This window comes from Orcinus orca, chromosome 1 (genome assembly GCF_937001465.1).
Source record: "Orcinus orca chromosome 1, mOrcOrc1.1, whole genome shotgun sequence".
NCBI classification, from domain to species: Eukaryota; Metazoa; Chordata; class Mammalia; order Artiodactyla; family Delphinidae; genus Orcinus; species Orcinus orca.
This window is the reverse complement of record NC_064559.1, coordinates 146,801,997-146,823,312: the sequence shown is the minus strand read 5'-3', so window position 1 is coordinate 146,823,312 and position 21,316 is coordinate 146,801,997. Positions and strand designations below refer to the sequence as shown.

Here is a 21,316-nt window from a genome sequence, read left to right as displayed (position 1 = left end):
TGCTACTTAAGGCAACGATATAGAAATAAAATCACAGGAAGTCATACTGTAATCCTTGAGTTACTCTACAAACAGGAATTGCTCTTTAAACTGTAGCCAGAAATAAATATCATGTGAAATATTACCATCAAGTACTGGATGACATCACAATAGATGGAGATCTGTCATCAGCATAGGTCAGAAATTTGGGATATTATATGTAACTGGTGACCTTTGAGAAAGACATATTGGACAGAAATGGCACATGGGAGAGCTATATAGTATTTATATATATATATAATATATATTGTATATTATATATAATATATATATAATAAGATATATTTTTAACTTTCTAAGAATTCAACTCAAGCTAATATGTATGTTTATCAAGTGCTAAAATTACAGTCTATACATTAGACAAAATAGTATTAATAATCAGACTGATTATTCTTTTTAGGCTATCATATAACAAAGAGGTAATGATAGAGTGAAAAAGTTCAAGTACTGTTGTTCTCATGTTCTGCATGAGGACTGCACGTTCTCACTTAATCTTCATAGGATATTTTCCCTATGTTATAGTTGAGGAAACTAAGGCTTAGATAGGTTAATAAACCTACCAATAGGCACTGTATTAATTCTCAGAGAGAAAAGATGTCATACAATATTAAACAAAATTTGGAAACTTTGTTTTAGAATTGTAAGTTTTGTAGAGATTATTCCTCTCTATATTAGGCAGAATATATACAGTGGGGTCATTAAAAGTACTTCAAGCTGGGGCTTCCCTGGTGGTGCAGTGGTTAAGAATCCGCCTGCCAATGCAGGGGACACAGTTTCAAGCCCTGGTCCGGGAAGATCCCACATGCCATGGAGCAACTAAGCCCATGCGCCACAACTACTGACCCTGCTCTCTAGAGCCTACGAGCCACAACTACTGAAGCCCACTTGCCTAAAGCCCGTGCTCTGCAATGAGAAGCCACCTCAATGAGAAGGCCACGCACTGCAATGAACAGTAGCCCCTGCTCACCGCAGCTAGAGAAAACCCACACACAGCAACAAAAACCCAATGCAGCCGAAAATTAATTAATTAATTAATTTTTAGAAAAGTACTTCAAGCTTATTATGGCATCCTTGTCTCAGTAAAATAAAGCAGAAATATTGTTTTATCATTATTTTGTAGTTAATGCTTCAGCCAACTTTCTGTTAAATTTAACAACCTTGAGTGTATTTATTAGCAATTTTAAAGGTATTTAAGTATTTTCTTTTTCCTTTTGCATATTTTTCTTTACATAATATGAATGATGTCTCTTTAGTAAAGGGAAGTTATAACTTTAGGTTTACTGTAATATACTTCCAGTAATATTGTATTTTATAAAATCCAAACTCTCTTTTAGCATAAAAACCTAATAAATACTGCCATCTTTGTAAAAACTAAGAATTCTGTTGTTTTCCTCTACTTTCTTTTTCTTCTTTTCCCTAATTCAAAAAATACATTTTTAATTGAACTATTTTTATTGATTTCTTAATAATACCAAATATAAAGGTTGTAAAAAATTGAAACATAATAGAACCAGTGAAAATCCCTCCTTAAGATAAACACATTAGTTCTAAGCATAGGCCATGCCCACCGCCCAAACCCCACCCCTGCTTAGGCCCCACCCTCCACAGCCAAGGACTTTCCACCTATTTTTTTTTTTTTCTTCTACTCCTCTGTTTAACTACTGTGGTTCTGTTTTACCTTCTGGTTGTTGTTTCATCTATATTTTTATTTTTGTATTCTTTCTAACATATCTGTTAGTTTCCTAGTCTAATTTTATTTCTTTACTTTGTTATTGTTCTCCTTTTTTTTTTTTTTTTTTTGCCGCCCTGCACAGCTTGCAGGATCTAGGTTCATGAACCAGGGGTCAGGCTGAAGCTCCTGTGATGGGAGCTCCGAGTCCGAACCACTGGACTAACAGAGAACCTCAGACCCCAGGGAATATTCATTGGAGTGAGGTCTCCTGGAGGTCTTCATCTCAGCACCAAGACCCAGCTCTACCCAATAGCCTACAAGCCCCACTGTTGGAAGCCTCAGGCCAAACAACCAGTAAGACAGGAACACAGTCCCACTCATCAAAAAAAAAAGGGGGGGGTGACAAAAACATATCTCACAGATGAAGGAGCAAGGTAAAATCCTACAAGACCAAATAAATGAAGGCGAAATAGGCAATCTACCTGAAAAATAATTCAGAGTAATGATAGTAGAGATGATCCAAAGTCTCAGAAATAGAATGGCGGCATGGATTGAGACAATACAAGAAATGTTTAACAAAGATCTAGAAAAACTAAAGAAAAAACAGAGATGAACAACACAATAACTGAAATGAAAACTACACTAGAAGGAAACAATAACAGAATAACTGAGGCAGGAGAATGAATAAGTGAGCTATAAGATGAAATGGTGGAAATAACTGCCGAGAAGCAGAATAAAGAAAAAAGAATGAAGATAATTGAAGACAATCTCAGAGACATCTGGGCAACACTAAACACACCAACATTCAAAGTATAGGGTCCCTGAAGAAGAAGAGAAAAAGAAATGGTCTGAGAAAATATTTGAAGAGATTATAGTGTAAAACTTCCCCAACATGGGAAAGAAAAGAGTCACCCAAGTCCAGGGAGCCCATAGAGTCCCATACAGGATAAACCCTAGGAGAAACATCCATGATACATATTAATCAAACTAACAAAAATTAAATTCAAAGAAAAAAATATAAAAGCATTAAGGGAAAAACAAAAAATAACATATAAAGGAATTCCCATAACGTTATCAGCTGATTTTTCAGCAGAAACTGCAGGCCAGAAGGGAGTGGCAGTATATACTTAAAGTGATGAAAGAGAAAAACCTACAACCAAGATTACTGTACCCAGCAAGTATCTAATTTGATTTGAGAAATCAAAGGCTTTTCAGAGAAGCAAAAGCTAAGAGAATTAAGCACCACCAAAGCAGCTTTACAACAAATGCTAAAGAAACTTATTCTAGGTGGTAAACACAAGAGATGAAAAAGACCCACAAAAACAAACCCAAAACAATTAAGAAAGTGGTGATAGGAACATACATCTCGATAATAACCTTGAATATAAATGGATTAAATGTCCCAAGCAAAAGACACAGGCTCGCTGAATGAATACAAAAACATGACCCATATATATGCTGTCTACAAGAGACCCACTTCAGACCTAGGGACACATACAGACTGAAAGTGAAGGGATGGAAAAAGATATTCCATGCAAATGGAAATCAAAAGAAAGCTGGAATAGCAATACTCGTATCAGATAAAATAGACTTTAAAATAAAGACTCTTACAACAGATAAGGAAGGACGCTACATAATGATCAAGGGATCAATCCAAGAAGAAGATACAACAATTGTAAGTATTTACCCACCCAACATAGGAGCACCTAAATACATAAGGCAAATGCTAACAATCATGAAAGGGGAAATCGGCAGTAACACAATAATAGTAGGGGACTTGAACACCCCACTTACACCAATGGACAGATCATCCAAACAGAAAATCAATAAGGAAACACAAGCTTTAAGTGGCACAATAGGCCAGATAGATTTAACTGGTATTTATAGAGCATTCCACCTGAAAGTGGCAGAATACACTTTCTTCTCAAGTGCACATGGAACATTCTCCAGGATAGATCACATCTTGGGTCACAAATCAAGCCTCAGAAAATTTAAGAAAATTGCAATCATATCAAGCATCTTTTCTGACCACAACGCTGTGAGATTGGAAATCAGTTACAGGAAAAAAACTGAGAGAAACACAAATACATGGAGGCTAAATGGTGCTCTACTAATTAACCAAGATATCACTGAAGAAATCAAAGAAGAAATTTAAAAATACATAGAAACAAGTGACAACGAAAACATGATGCCCCAAAACCTATGGGATGCAGCAAAAGCAAAGAAGGGAATTTATAGCAATTCAATCTCACCTCAAGAAACAAGGAGAATCTCAAATAAACAATCTAACCCTGCACCTAATGCAACCAGAGAAAAAGAACAAAGAAAACCCATAGTCAGTAGAAGGAAAGTAATCATAAAGATCAGAACAGAAATAAATGAAATAGAAACAAAGAAAACAATAACAAAGATCAATAAAACTAAAACTGGTTCTTTAAGAAGATAAAATTGATAAACCCTTAGCCAGACTCACCAAGAAAAGAAGGGAGCAGATGCAAATCAATAAAATTAGAAATGAAAAAGGAGAAATCACAACAAACACCACAGAAATACAAAGGATTATAAGCGACTACTACAAACAATTATACACTAATAAAATGGACAACCACGAAGAAATGGACAAATTCTTAGAAAGGTACAATTTTCCAAGACTGAACCAGGAAGAATTAGAAAATATAAACAGACCTATCACAAGTAATGAAATTGAGACTGTAATTAAAAATCTTCCAACAGGGCTTCCCTGGTGGCACAGTGGTTGAGAGTCTGCCTGCTGATGCAGGGGATACGGGTTCGTGCCCTGGCCTGGGAAGATCCCACATGCCACGGAGCAGCTAGGCCCGTGAGCCATGGTGTTGAGCCTGTGCATCTGGAGCTTGTGCTCTGCAACGGGAGAGGCCACAACAGTGAGAGGCCCGTGTACCGCAAAAAAAAAAAAAATCTTCCAACAAACAAAAGTCCAGGAATGGATGGCTTCAGAGGCGAATTCTATCAAACATTTAGAGAAGAGCTAACACTGATCCTTCTCAAACTTCAAACAACTTGCAGAGGGAGGAACACTCCCAAATTCATTATATGAAGTCACCATCACCCTGATACCAAAACCAAAAAAAGATATCACAAAAAAAGAACATTATAGACCAATATCACTGATGAACATAGATGCAAAAATCCTGAACAAAATACTAGCAAACAGAATCCAACAACACATTAAAAGGATCATACACCATGTTCAAGTGGGGTTTATCCCAGGAATGCAAGGATTCTTCAATATATGCAAATCAATCAATGTGATACACCATATCAACAAATTAAGGAATAAAACCCATATGATCATCTCAATAGATGCAGAAAAAGCTTTTGACAAAATTCAACACCCATTTATGATAAAAACTCTACAGAAAATGGGCATAGAGGGAAACTACCTCAACATAATAAAGGCCATGTATGACAAACCCCCAGCAAACATCATACTCAATGGTGAAAAACTGAAAGCATTTCCACTAAGATCAGGAACAAGCCAAGTTTGCCCACTCTCACCACTCTTATTCAACATACTTTTGGAAGTCCTAGCCATGGCAATCAGAGAAGAAAAAGAAATAAAAGGAATACAAATTGGAAAAGAAGAAGTAAAACTGTCACTGTTTGCCAATGACATGATCCTATACATAGAAAATCCTAAAGATGCCACCAGAAAACTACTAGAGCTAATCAATGAATTTGGTAAGGTTGCAGGATACAAAATTAATGCACAGAAATCTCTGGCATTCCTATACACTAGGAACAAAAAATCAGAAAGAGAAATTAAGGAAACAATCCCATTTACCATTGCAAAAAAAAACGAATAAAATACCTAGGAATAAACCTACCTAAGGAGGCAAAAGACTTGTACCCAGAAAACTATAAAACACTGATGAAAGAAATCAAAGATGGCATAAACAGATGGGGAAATATGCCATGCTCTTAGATTGGAAGAATCAATATTGTGAAAATGACTATACTACCCAAAGCAATCTGCAGCTTCAATGCAATCCCTATCAAGCTACCAATGGCATTCTTCACAGAATTAGAACAAGAAATTTACAATTCATATGGAAACACAAAAGACCCTGAATAGCCAAAGTAGTCAGAAGAAAAATGGAGCTGAAGGAACAGGCTCTCAGACATCAAACTATACTACAAAGTTACAGTAATCAAGACAGTATGGTACTGGCACAAAAATAGAAATATAGATCAATATTTACAGGATAGAAAGCCCAGAGATAGACCCATGCATATATGGTCACCTAACTTATGACAAAGGAAGGAGAACATACAATGGAGAAAGACAGCCTCTTCAATAAGTGGTGCTGGGAAAACTGGACAGCTACATGTAAAAGAATGAAATTAGAACACTACCTAACACCATACACAAAAATAAGCTCCAAATGGATTAAAGATCTAAATGTAAGACCAGACACTATAAAACTCTTAGAGGAAAACATAGGAAAAACACTCTTTGACATAAACCACAGCAAGATCTTTTTTGACCCACCTCCTAGAGTAATGAAAATAGAAGCAAAAATAAACAAATGGGACCTAATGAAACTTAAAAGCTTTTGCACAGCAAAGGAAACCATAAGCAAGATTAAAAGACAATCCTCAGAATGGGAAAAAATATTTGCAAATGAACCAAGGGCCAAAGGATTAATATCTAAAATATGCAAACAGCTCATGGAGTTCAATATCAAAAAAACAATCTAATTAAAAAATGGGCAGAAGACCTAAATAGACATTTCTCCAAAGGAGACATACAGATGGCCAAGAGGCACATGAAAAGATGCTCAGCATCACTAATTATTAGAGAAATGCAAATCAAAATTACAGTGAGGTATCACCTCACACTGGTCAAAATGGCCATTATCAAAATTCTGGAAACAATAAATGCTGGAAAGGGTGTGGTGAAAAGGGAACCCTCTTGCACTGTTGGTGGGAATGTAAATTGGTACAACCACTATGGAGAACAGTATGGAGGTTCCTTAAAAAACTAAAATTAGAACTACCATATGACCCAGCAATCCCACTACTGGGCATATACCCTGAGAAAACCATAATTCAAAAAGAGACATGTACCACAATATTCATTTCACCACTATTTACAATAGCCAGGACATAGACATGGAAGCAACCTAAATGTCAAATGACAGATGAAAGGATAAAGAAGATGCGGCACATGTATACAATGGAATATTACTCAGCCATAAAAAGAAACGAAAATGAGTTATTTGTAGTGAGGTGGATGGACCTAGAGTCTGTCATACAGAGTGAAGTAAGTCAGAAAAAGAAAAAAAATACCGTATGCTAACGCATATATATGGAATCTAAAAAAGAAAAGTGGTTCTGAAGAACCTAGGGACAGGACAGGAATAAAGACGTAGACATAAAGAATGGACTTGAAGGTCCGGGGTGTGGAGTGGGAAGCTGGGGTGAAGTGAGAGTAGCATGGACATATATACACTAACAAGTATAAAATAGCTAGTGGGAAGCAGCAGCATAGGACAGGGAGGTCAGCTTGGTGCTTTGCAATGACCTAGAGATGTGGGATAGGGAGGGTGGGAGGGAGGCTCAGGAACAAGGGGATATGGGGATATATGTATGCATATGGCTGATTCATTTTGTCGTACAACAGAAACTAAACAGTATGGTGAAGAAATTATAGTCCAATAAAGATCTATTAAAAATTTAGATTAGTAAAAAGCATTATTTTTAAATTTAGAGGGAATGTTGGAGTTTGATATTATTGCAATCAGAGGACTCTGTAGAATATAAAATATTGAGTGCCTGTCATTAGGGCTGGGAAATTTGTTTGCTTTCCTAATAATTATTCCAATTTTATATAAAGATTAAAAGCAGATTTTTTCATAAACACAAACCTATTTTTGCAGCATTTTTGGTGATAAGATTGAAACATCAGTCGATAGGACATGGATTGAATAAATCAAGTGCATCCTCCTAAGAGAGCACTGGGCAGCTGTGACATAAGGAGTAACTTCTTTTAACTATGCAGACCTAAATTGTCAGTGACTATCAGAATACTTTGTGCAGTTAGCTTTATTTTGGCAAGGAAGTGAATATAATTCATATAGTTTATGCACTTCTATATATTTATGCATTTATATCTTAATGGAAAAATTAAAACTATACAAGTGGGCAACTGTGAGGTGGGGAGAAGGAAGATGATAGAGGAGAAAGGAGGAAACTATATTTCTCAGAAAGTACTTGTTTTGTTTTGTTTTAGAATTATATAATTATTGTGCCTGAATAGATGTAATAAAATAGTTTGATATAGTCAAATAAAACAAAACTAAAAAAAAAAGATAATCACATTAGCAGTTGTATATAGAGACTTTAAAATATTTTTATGCTTATGTATATAAATAGATGTATTATTATATACTTTGTTCTTTTTATACAAATGGGAAATATTTTATATAACTTGTTCTATGAGCTGATTTTTATTTGTATAGCAATATATCATAGGTACATTTGAATGACCATATATAATAATAGTTAACTCCTATATACTTCTTACTATGTACCAGGCACTACTTTAAGCACTTTCTGTATTAACTCCTTTAATCCTTCCAATAACTCCATTTCACAGATAAGGAAGCTGAGATGCAGCACTTAAGTGACTTACCCACAATGTTTATGTCTAGTAAGTAGTAAAGCTGGAATTTGAACCCAGGGAGGATGGTACCAGAGGCTTCACTTCTCTCTCCTGCTTCTCCAAAAAGAGAGGCTACCTTTCCATTTTCATGGTTAGTTTATGAATAGAAATCAAGAAACAAGAGCTCTACGATTATATCTCAAAAACAGAAACAGATGGTAGATTAATCCTGTTTGGGCAAAAAATATTATTAAAGTAATAATGAGGTATATCTCTACATGTATAAATTTGAGTGATTTTTTCCTTTATAATTTTCTTTGTTATTCGAATGTCTGATTAGGTGTTTTTTAATCGAAAAAACTAGTAAAGTCATTTTCATTTTGAATATAATAACCAGAATATATTAAGCCAAAATTGGTGCTGCATTAGTTTAAAAAAATATTTTTAAATTATAGCCACTATGAATGGTAAACATCAAAAACATATTCAGTACACAATCTGCTGATTAATAATAATAACTAATATATATTGAGTTCTTATGTACTTCGACTATACTAGATGAGTGCTTTACATGCATTTTATCATTTAATCCTCAAAATTCTCTATTATTTAATCTCTGTTTTATGGTTGAGGAACCTGAGGTTTAGATTGGTTAAGCCACTTGCCAGAGGTCATATAGTCACTGAGTAGCAATGATTTGAACCAAAGATGAGTCCACAGTCCATATCCTTTGTCTCTGTGCTCAGCTGCCTTCAGACTTGAGTATAACATCTTTGCCAGAGTGTAGTTTATACATTCTTATGTTCATGGAAAATCCCTCAGTAAAATCACTTGAAGTCTAATGGCACTGAAAATATATTCAACAGCTTTTATAAATGTCCCGATTTAAAGAAAAATGTTCTATACATTATACACTAATAATTGAAAAAGTATGAGTTTCAAATAAATATCTTACTACTCTTCATAGTACCCTAGACATAGATTGCATGTTGACCTCTATGTGTTGTGAGTAGGCCAAAGGCTTATAGGTCTCAAATGCTGCCTAAAATTCCCACTCAGATTTTCCTTTAAGTTTGTGCATTTCAGGCCTAAGTGTTATCTGGAAGGCTTATGCTTGAAACTACTGATATTATCAGTCATAAATCTTTTAAGTAAATTCATTTTTATTAGATGCCTAAGTCTGTAATCTGGCTGGGCTCAGGGCAGCTACATTTTGTTAAGGAGGAAGCTTATCTAGAAAAATCCTAGAGCAATGGCTTAAGGATTGGGGAAGTACAAAGGATGTAACACAGCAGTACTGGACGGCCGAGAGGTGAGTAAGGGGAGGCGCCAAGGACAGACTTGGCCTGCTAAGCAGTTTCACCAGAGATAAATTCTACAGGTAAGTCACTGGTGAGGGACATGTTTGTATAATCCCAGTAAACAGTCAAACAGATGTCATTCGATGAGAATGGCCTTTTTGATGGTTTCAAAAGTACAGTTTCTACATAATTATATTAAATTACTGTTTGTAAAAATTCTATCTGCTCTATAAAGTTTATAGTGGCCCTTTTGCCAGGCTTTACCATTCTCAGTACCATTGATCTTTAATACTGACTTACACATTTAAGAGAAAAGTAAAAGCAAAATTGAGAGAAGAGGGCTTTCCTGACTTTTAAATATGGATAGGAACTGTATGTATTTCCAAAAGAAGAATGAAAAGTATGTGTATATATTGTACGATGCCTTTTGTATAAGTGTGAATACAATAGCTCTATGTCAGTTTTAGGGGATATCCTAAAAGATATGGCAAACTGAATTTTTTATTCTTCTATCTATGACTGAGGCAACCCTCCAGAAACACTTAGACTCATAATTCTGGTTCCCTCAGAACTTTGGCTTGCACAGAGCTACAGTTGGTTAGACTTCTCTCTACTTCATGGCATCCAGTCAAAAATTTGACTCAATTTTTTTTAATTAATTAATTTATTTTTGGCTGTGTTGGGTCTTCGTTGCTGAGTGCAGGCTTTTGCTAGTTGTGGTGAGCGGGGACTACTCTTTGCTGTGGTTCGCAGGCTTCTCCTTGTGGTGGCTTCTCTTGCTGCGGAGCACGGGCTCTAGAGCACAGTCTCAGTAGTTGTGGCACACGGGGCATGCCACATGCTCCGGGGCATGTGGGATCTTCCCGGACCAGGGCTCCAACCCATGTCCCCTGCATTGGCAGGGAGATTCTTAACCACTGCGCCACCAGGGAAGTCCCTTAACTCAGTTTTTAACCTGAGTTTTAAACTAAGTTATTTTAAGTTGTAGATCCCTGGCCAGTTTGTATGTGAGTTGTCCTGGGACAACATCTCCCACTCAGGCTAGTCAGGTGGGGCTATAGGGGAGGCAGACACTACAGAATATCTAGTATTACAATTAAAAATCTTAAATAAACATACAGGTCATTTATATTAAGCATATTAGAAATACAGTTATTTACAGAAGAATAGTAAGCACATCTATGAAATTTTTTAGACATTTAAAAACTAAAGTGTAATGTCTAATCTCTCTAATTTATACTTAAAAGTTTCACCGTGATAGATGTTCTAGAATGATTAGGACCTGAGAGCTACCAGGGGATTCTTATCTGTCATTCTTCTGTTCAGCTATGCAAGGCTCCTTCAGATGAACATATCTAACAGAAGTACATTAAAATCAAAAGTACCCTAAAATCCAGACTTCACTCTTCTGTGCGGCAATCACCTGACCTTTCATTCCTAAGAATGCAGGTAAGGTTCTTAACTTCCCCTTCTGCAATGGAATGTCACTTCTGCCACTTCTGTGTCTTTCTGTTTGTTTGTTTGTTTTCCTAGTACATATTTATCTTATAACTGAAAGTTTGTACTTTTTGACTGCCTTCATCCAATTCCTTCTTCTCTTACCCGCTGCCTCTGGCAACCACAAATCTGATCTGTTTTTCTATGAGTCAGTTAGTTTTTGAAGTATAATTGACCCACAGTGCTATGCCAGTTCCTGTTACACAGCACAGTGATTCAGTATTTCAGTACATTTCAAAATGATCACCACAATAAGTCTAGTTTTGATCTCTCACCACAGAAAGATATTACATAGTTATTGACTATGTTCCCCACGCTGTACATTTCGTACCCATGACTCATTGATTTTGCAAGTGGGATTTTGTACCTCTTAATCTCCCTTTCCTATTTCTCTTTCCCCCACCTCCCTCCCCTCTGGTAACCACCTGTTTGTTCCGTATCTATAACTTTCTGTTTTGTTATGTTTGATCATTTGTTTTGTTTTTCAGATTGCACATGTAAGTGAAACCATACAGTGTTTGTCTTTCTCTGTCTGACTTATTTCACTTAGTTTAATTCCCTCTAGGTTCATGCACACTGTGGCAAATGGCAAGATTTCATTCTTTTTTATGACTAATATTCCATTGTGTATAAATATATACATATACCACTTCTTCCTTATTCATTCATCTTTTGATTGGCACTTAGGTTCGTTTCATATCTTGGCTATTGTAAATAATGCTGCAATGAACATAGGGGTGCATATATCTTTTCTAATTAGTGTATTTGTTTTCTTTGGACAAATACCAGGAGTGGAATTGCCAGATTGTATGGTAGTTTTATTTTTAGTTTTTTGAGGAAGCTTCATACTGTTCTCTGTAGTAGCTGCACCAATTTATATTCCTACCAATAGTGTACAAGGTTTCCCTTTTCTCCATATCCTTACCAACACTTGTTATTTGTTGTCTTTTTGACAATAGTCATTCTTACAGGTGTGAGGTGATATCTCACTGTGGTTTTAATTTGCATTTCTGTGATATTGAGCATCTTTTCATGTACCTGTTGACCATCTGTATATCTTCTTTGGAAGAATGTCTATTCATATCCTCTGCCCATTTTTTAATCAGGTTTTTTGTTTTATTGATGTTGAGTTATATGAGTTTTTGCACATTTTGCATATTAACCCTTATTGGATATGTTGTTTGCAAAATCTTCTCCCATTCAGTAGGCAGCCTTTTCATTTTGTTGATAGTTTACTTTGCTGTTCAAAAGCTTTTTAGTTTGATGTAGTCCCATTTGTTTATTTTTGCTTTTATTTCCCTTGCCTGAGGAGACATATCCAAAAATACATTACTAAAACCGATGTCAAAGAGTGTGCTCCCTATATTTTATTCTAGAAATTTATGGTTTCAGGTTTTAAATTTAAGTCTTTAATCAATTCTGAATTTATTTTTGTGCATGGTGTGAAAAACTAGTCCAATTTGATTCTTTTGCATGTAGCTGTCTAATTTTCTCAACACAATTCATTGAAGGGGCTGTTTTTTCCCCATTGTATATTCTTGCCTCCTTTGTCTCGGAGTAACTGCCCATCTAAGTTTGGTCTCATTTATGGGCTCTGTTTTTTTTAAAATTGTGATTAAAAAGATACTTAAGGGCTTCCCTGGTGGCGCAGTGGTTGCGAGTCCGCCTGCCGATGCGGGGGACATGGGTTTGTGCCCCGGTCCGGGAGGATCCCACATGCCGTGGAGCGGCTGGGCCCGTGAGCCATGGCCTCTGAGCCTGCGCGTCCGGAGCCTGTGCTCCACAACGGGAGAGGCCACAGCAGTGAAAGGCCCACGTACCGCAAAAAAAAAAAAAAAAAAAAAAAAGCAAAAAAAGATACTTAATATGAAACTTGCCCTCTTAACAAACTTTTAAGTATACAGTACAGTATTGTTAATTATATACACATTGTTGTACAACAGATATCTAGAACTTTTTCATCTTGTATGACTAAAACTCTATGCCTATTGAAGCAGCCAACTCCCATTTCCCCCTTCTCACAGACCCTGATAACCACCATTTTATTTTCCACTTCTATGGGTTTAACTACTTTAGCTATCTCATATAAGTGGAATCATACAGTGTTTTTCTTCTGTGACTGGCTTATTTCTCTTAGCTTAATGTCCTCAATGTTCATCCATATTGTCACACGTGGCAGGATTTCTTTCCTTTTTAGGGCTGAATGACATTCAACTGTATGTACGTACCACATTTTATCCATGTGTCTGCGGATGGGCCATTAGATTGTTTCCACATCTTGGCTATTGTGGATGATGCAGCAATGATTATAGGAATGGAATATCTCTTTGAGATACTATTTTCAATTCTTTTGGATAAATACCCAGAAGTAGAATTGCTAGATTACATGGTAGTTCTTTTTTTAATTTTTTGAGGAGCCTCCGTACTGTTTTCCACAGTGGTTGCACCATTTTACATTCCCAGCATCACCCAAGAGTTTCAGTTTCTCCACATCATTGCTAACATTTGTTGTTTTCTATTGTTTCAATAATGGCAATCCTAACAGGTGTGAGATATCTCATTGTGGTTTTGTCTTGCATTTCCCTAAGAATTAATGATGTTGAGCATCCTTTCATATACCTGTTGGCCATTTGTATGCCTTCTTTAGAGAAATGTTTATTCAAGTCCTTTGCCCCATTTAAAAATCGGTTTATTTGTTTTTATGTTATTGTGTTGTATGTAAGGAGTACATTATATACTTTGCATATTAACTCCTTATCAGATATATGATTTGCAAATATTTTCTCCATTCTGTAGGGTTTCTTTTTACTCTGGTGATTGTTTCCTTTGCTGCACAGAAACTTCCAATTTTGATGTGGTCCCACTTGTCTATTTTTGCTCTTGTTGCCTGTATTTTCAGTGTTAAATCCAAGAAATCATTGTCAAGGTCAGTGTTCTGAAGCTTTTCTCCTATAGTTTTTTCTAAGTTTTATAGTTTCAGGTCTTACATTTAAGTCTTTGATCTCTTTTGAGTTGATTTTTGTGTATGGTATAAGATAAGGATCCAGTTTTTTTTCTTTTTTTGCATGTGGATATTCAGGTTTCCCAGCACTGTTAGTTGAAGAAACTATCCTTTCCCCATTGTTTAGTCATGGCACCCTTGTTGAAGACCATTTGACCATGTATGCATGGATTTATTTCTGGGCTCTCTATTCTGTTCCATTGGTCCATATGTCTGTCTTTAGGCCAGTACCATACTGTTTTGAATACTGTAATATTGTAATATGTTTTGAAGTCAGGAAGTATGAGGCTTCTAGCTTTGTTCTTCTTTGTCAAGATTGTTTTGGCTAATCAAGGTCCTCTGTGGTTCTATATGAATTTTCAGATTGGTTTTTATATTTCTGTAATAATGGCAGAATAATGTAAAATGGCATTGGCATTTTGATAGGGATTGCATTGAAGCTGTCAATTACTTCTGGTAGTATAGATACTTTAACAATGTTATGTCTTCCAATCCATAAACACAAGATGTCTTTCCATTTATTTGTGTTATTTTAAATTTCTTTCAGCAATGTTTTATAGTTTTCAATGTACAAGTCTTTCATTTCCTTGGTTAAGTTAATTCCTAAGTATTTTAATATTTTTTTAAAATAAATTATTTATTTATTTATTTATGTATTGTTGGTTGTTTTGGGTCTTCGTTGCTGCACACAGGCTTTCTCTAGTTGCAGCAAGCAGAGGCTACACTTCGTTGCAGTGCACAGGCTTCTCATGGTGGTGGCTTCTCTTGTTGCGGAGCTTGGGCTCTAGGTGCATGGGCTTCAGTAGTTGTGGCACGTGGGCTTAGTAGTTGTAGCTCGTGGGCTCCAGAGCACAGGCTCAATAGTTGTGGCACATGGGCTTAGTTGCTTCACGGCATGTGGGATCTTCCTGGACCAGGGCTCGAACTCATGTCCCCTGCATTGGCAGGTGGATTCTTAACCACTGCACCACCAGGGAGATCCTCTTAAGTATTTTATTCTTTTTAATGATATATTTAAATGGGATTTTTTTTTAATTTCCTTCTAAGATTTTTCATTGTTAATATATGGAAATACTACTGATTTTTGTACGCTGACTTTTTTATCCTGCAACTTTACTCAACTTGTTTATTATTTCTAACATTTTCTTTTTGGTGGAATCTTTTAGGGTTTTCTACATATAAGATTATGTTATTGGCAAGCAGAGATAATTTTATTTCTTCCTTTTTAAAACTGTGATGTCTTTTCTTTTTCTTTCCTAGTTGCTCTAGCTAGGACTACAGTATTATGTTGACTATTAATGGCAAACATGACATTCTTGCCTTGTTCCTGATCTTAGAGGAAAAGCTTTCAGTTTTGTACCATTAAGTATGATGTTAACTATGGGCTTGTCATACATGACTTTTATTATGTTGAATTAATTTCCTTTTATTTCTAGTCTGTTGAGTGTTTTTATCATGAAATGTGTTAAATTTTGTCAAATATGATCATGTGATATTTTTCTACTTTGTTCTATTAATGTGGTGAATCATTTTTTTTTTTTAATGTTGAAACATCCTTGCATTCCAAGGATGAGTCCCACTTGGTCATGGTGTATAATCCTTTCAATATGTTATTGGATCCAGTTTGCTAGTATTTTGTTGAGGATTTTTGCATCTACATTCATCAGGGATATTGGCCTGTAGTCTTTTTTTTTTTTTTTTTTTTTTTTTGCTGTACGCGGGCCTCTCACTGTTGTGGCCTCTCCCGTTGCGGAACACGGGCTCCGGATGCACAGGCTCAGCGGCCATGGCTCATGGGCCCAGCCACTCCACGGCATGTGGGATTTTTCCAGACCAGGGCACGAACCCGTGTCCCCTGCATCGGCAGGCGGACTCTCAACCACTGTGCCACCAGGGAAGCCTGGCCTGTAGTCTTATTTCTTGTCTTTGCCTTTGGTATCAGGGTAATGTAGGCCTCATAAAATGAGATTGGAAGTATGCCCTCTGAGACAGACCAGACAGAAACCAGTCTCTTGGGCAGCCCTCTGAAAAGTCAGAATGTTAGACACATGCTCCAACTTTTCCCCTCCTCTGGAAGAAGCTGGGGCGAGTGGGAGTTTCCTCCTGATCATGCTATACCTGGGGCAGGGAGGCTCTGGAGAGTGGGTGCCATGAATTTTCTTGTTGGCTTTGATGCAGCTGGTTTCATGCTTGCCTGTGGCACAGGAGCCTCTTAACTTTTGGGTTTTCTCACAAAGGGAATTGATCTATGTATTGTAGTTAATTTGGTGTCTCAGTGTGAGAAGGAGAGTCTTGAGCTTCCTATTCTACTGTCTTGCTCGTCACCCCCTACTTCTGTGTCTTATATCAAGCATTCATAATAATAAATTAGCATTTTAGAGAATTCAAGCATTAAATTATTGGAATCTTGCACTTAATCAGTGGTCAGTTGAGAGCTGATATTTAAAAGAGAGAAAAATCTAAGGGACAAATTAATGATATATTTCTTTAGGTTATGCTAATGTTATTTCTGCATTATTAGATTATTAGGAATTAAAGTTTCCAGATCTTTTGTTAAGCCACTGTCATGTTGCTCCTTTTGATAATGGACACTAAATAGCAAAATGAGCAATGTTTTTTAAAAAATTGAGATATAATTCATATGCCATAATATTTACTCTTTTAAAGTATAATGAACATGTTTTTGGCTAGAGTTTTATAAAAATCCCCAAACCTTTTATTGGATATTTCTTCTATTATTCTATTCCCTTCATCTCCTAAAAGAAAAGGATATGATATTTATTAATAATGTAATAAAGGCATGTCTGTAACAAGCTTAGACAACATTATCCAAGTATATTTTTTGGCAATAAAACTGAATAACTTGGAAATATTGGCAGTTGCTAAGAATTACTTTAGTACTCAGAACATTTTTTATAGCCTCTGTACTCCTGTGTCAGTAACACAATTGATTTTAAGTATTAAAATGCCTTTAAAAGCGTTATCCCTCTTTTTGAATTATCATTTTACCTCTCTGTTCTGTCTTAATATATGAATATTCAGTTTGAACATGCATCATATAGAGAGAGATTTAGACTCCAGTAAGTCAGAGGAAGTGTGTAGTTTAAATTTTCATTCTTTAATCCATTATCATTCTTTTGATTTTAAGTTCATGAATTTCTTTCTCCTCCCTCCCTCCCTCCCTCCCTCCCTTCCTCCCTTGCTTCTTTCCTCTCTCTTTCCTTTCATTCTTATTTAACTGCTGCTAGTCTGACCAATCCAAAACACAAATATGAAATGAAAAAAAGGTCTTTGAGTATCAAAGAAGGAAAAAAGAGCCATTTACAAAGCTGATGTACGTTAAAATAGAGGAAGGCCAGATAAATTCTTATACATAATGTTAAGGCTATTGACTTAAAATTGGTTATTTGCTCTTCTCAGGTAACTCTCATGATTGACATGTTTCCCAAAATTGGAAATTAAATTAAGGAGTAGAAGGTGGAGCCAAGCAAGTGCCACTGGAAGGTTCTCCTTATACAGGTAGAGATGAAGTAAATGTCTCCAATTATTACAGAGTCTGGGGTTGTTTATTTTGGAGGAAAACACAATTATATTAAAACTTGAGGCTATTTTATACTGTATAATAACTGATATGAATATAATTATATTTGTAGGCTCTTTTTGGCAAGTAGGTATGTTTATAATTATTTTATACCTTTATAACTCGATTATAAAATTAGTTTCTATCAAAGTGTAAAGGAAAGGTGTAAAGGAAAGGAAAATCATCTGTAATTCTTCCACCCAGAGATAGATACTCATGAATGTTTGAATGTAATCAGATATATATCTTCTTAAAAATTAGTATTATACTATATAAATATATGTAGTATAAGTGCCTGACAGTAAGCTTTTTTGATTGTAATATAAATGCCTGACATTTAACTTTTGACTGCTGAGGCATCTGTTTCAAATGCATCCATCTTGAATCAACTTATTATCAGCTATATGACACAGGTGCTAGCAAAACAGTAACCCGACTTTTCCCTTCCTGCACCCTAATTCCTGCTCTTATGTTTTAAATAAAGAGTAAGCCCGCGAAACCCTAGGGACCCCATCCTTGACCCCAGTAAAGGCAGAACCCCAGATACATGCTTTCTCCCTCTCTCTCAACCTGCAACTTCCCTGTGTGGCCCTGAGGTGTGTGCCATGTATTCTCTAAGAGCTGTGAGTAATAACCTTGTCTTTTCAATGTTCCTTGATAGTTGTTGCAGAGTTATGTGTTGCAATCATAATAAGAACCACAAGGGCAGATCCAGCCACAACATTGGCTCTGTTGGAGGAAATGTGTTGGGGAGCTGCCACAAGTAGTACAGTGCCCCAAGCATTCCTAGCCAATAGCATTGCTGTCAGTAGATGAGACTAACATGAAACAATGTATGTAGTTTTGTGACTAGATATCTTACTAAACTCTCCTATTAGTCTTAGTCTTTGCTTTTTCCATTTCTTCTCTTACATTTTTAGTTGGATAACAGTATCATCTGAAAATAAAAATAATTTTGACCCTTCGGGTACAATCGCTGTACATCATATTTTTGTTTCTTAACCTATTTATTGTACTGAAATTTCTAGTCAGTGTTTAATAACTGTTGCTAGTGGGCTTCCTGACTTGTTACCGACTTTACTTATTTATTTAAATAATGTCTTTTTTTTTTTTAATTTATTTGGTTACACCAGGTCTTAGTTGCAACAGGCAGGCTTACTTAGTTGCAGCATGCATGTGGGATCTAGTTCCCTGACCAGGGATCGAACCCCCACCTCCTGTATTGGGAGCGCAGAGTCTTAACCACTGTGCCAACAGGGAAGTCCCTTGTTACTGTCTTTAAAGGAAATGTTTCTAGTGCACCAAGGAGGACTTTTTTCTGCTTCAGCCTCACAGATTCCCCCCACTCCACCTTCCTTTTTCTGCCTCAGGGCATTTTCATAAGCTGTTTCCTCAAACTGCCTCTTCTTTTCACCTTAATAACACTTACTAAATCTTTATAGAGATTTCAGTTTAAACATTTCTTCAGAGAGGTTTCCTTGACACCCCTGTGGCTCTTTAAAGTCTCCTTAATATCTGTTCTTTCCTTTTCCCGTGCTTAATTTTGTGTATTTGTGGTTCTTTTTTATTTGTGGATTCAAATTTCTGGAAAATTGTGTGTTTGTATTTTCTCCCAAGACATCTTTCATTCATTTATTTACTTATGTATTCATTTCACACAAATGTTTCAAGCCCACTTTATATGGAGAGCACTGTATTGGGCACTAGAGATTCAGTGGTGAAATGATCAGATATGGTCCTTGCCTTTGTGATACTTATAATCTAGCAGTGAATAAGTAATGTAATTGGGATAAGAGCTAGGGTGTGTGGATGCATATACAAGAAGGAGTTAACCCATATGGGTGTCAAGGAAACCTCTGCAAAAATAATGTTTAAACTGAGATCTCTATTGATTTAGTAAGTGTGATTTAGGTGAAGAAGAAGAGGCAGATATCATTGCAGTTTGAGGAAACAGCTTATGAAAATGCCCTGAGGCAGAAAAAGGAGACTAAAAATCACCAGTATGGCTGAAGCACAAAGTCCTATTGTTTTCCTTCACTAATAATAATTTCGGCTTTTATTAATATTATTCCTTTTTCTTCATTTTTAAAGAGCTGCTAATTTTTCTTTCCTCTATTATCTCTTAGTTCATTTTACTAAAAATATTTAAAGTTATACATTTTTTATTGAGTATCACTTAGGCTGTAATAATTTTTAATTTGATACATTTTTGTTATTTTCTCAATTGTTTCTATTTGTAGTCTTGATTTCCTTTTTTGGACTAATAAATATTTAGCAAGTAATTTAAGTTAATGTATGTATTATAAAGAATTTATTGTGAGAAGATATTGCTGGCCTAACCTGGGAATGTTTTGTGGATCTTTAGCTGGATTTACCTAAAATAGGAGACAGCCTCTTTTAAAATCTGTTCTGTCTGGGATGCCTTTATTTTCTTCACAAAGTTATACTTCTAGACTTCAAAATGCTTTTGTCTTATCTCCCTTAGATAATCATTAACTGGAAATCTTCACTGTTGCCAACTAAAATAATTATGGAACTAATTTTTTATCTCTATATTTTTATCACATTAATTCATATATATGCTGATATTATACCAAATTGTATCAATTATTGGATAACTGTACACATTTTTAGATTTTTTCAGAGAAAAATTATCATTATATAAGATAAATATAGTGGACTATTATATATATATATGAACCATTTTTCGTAAGTTAAGGAATACTAAAATCCTTTTCCTTTTTCTGCTATAGATTAAAAGAGATGACTTCAGTGACTTCTCTATTATAATTCAGTGTGAAGCTAGCTTCAGTGTGAAGCTATGTTTAAATACAACTCAATGTGAGTTGTATGTGAGTGCTGCCTGAGGCAACTGACATTTCAAATTGTGACTCTTTTCACCCGAAAAGCAAGAAGGTCTGCTCTTTCCTGTAGTTGGAGCTATTAAATGAAGTTAATTCAAGAAGTCAGAATCTAACTCGTGACTTATTAGATTCTTTCATTTGCATTACAAATCGTTTGAAGGGAATGAAGCAATTGACCAAAAAATATTGAAGAAAGACTAGAGTAAAACATTATTAATTTGAACTCGCTTATTTTTGAATATCTGATCATCTAGGCATAGGGAATGAAAGACAGTGGATGAAATAATTTACAATGGAAATCAATAAGATTTTACAGGAAAGATTAAACTATTCACTAGAACAAACTTTCCAATCACTATCAGTACCTGAGACTTGAAACCAAATATTGCATATTACCCCCACCTCAAACAAATGTAAAATTTCTTTAGCTAAACTGAGTTCCAAACCAAAATATTATATTTTGTTAAAATAATCTCCATATTCACACAGTCTTCTCCCCTCTGTATCTGTGTGTTAGTGTCCAAAATTTTATCTTATAAGGTTATCAGTCATTGGATTAGGGCCCCCCTTAATCCAATATGACTCATTTTAACTTGATTACATCCATAAAGACCCTATTTCCAAATAAGGTCATTTTCACAGGTACCAGCGTTTAGGACTTGAACTTGTATCCCTATATTTTTTTAGGGATACAACTCAGCCCACAATAGCACCCA

The 21,316-nt window shown here is 35.7% G+C and overlaps 1 long non-coding RNA gene across 1 annotated transcript; it reads left to right on the top strand.

The window, feature by feature from the left end:
- The first annotated feature begins 7,322 nt into the window (after positions 1-7,322).
- On the top strand, positions 7,323-21,018 carry LOC117196622 (uncharacterized). Its single transcript, XR_004476899.2, has 3 exons — positions 7,323-11,107; positions 17,577-17,675; positions 20,490-21,018. It is a non-coding gene; the product is annotated as an uncharacterized LOC117196622 (long non-coding RNA).
- Positions 21,019-21,316: the final 298 nt, after the last annotated feature.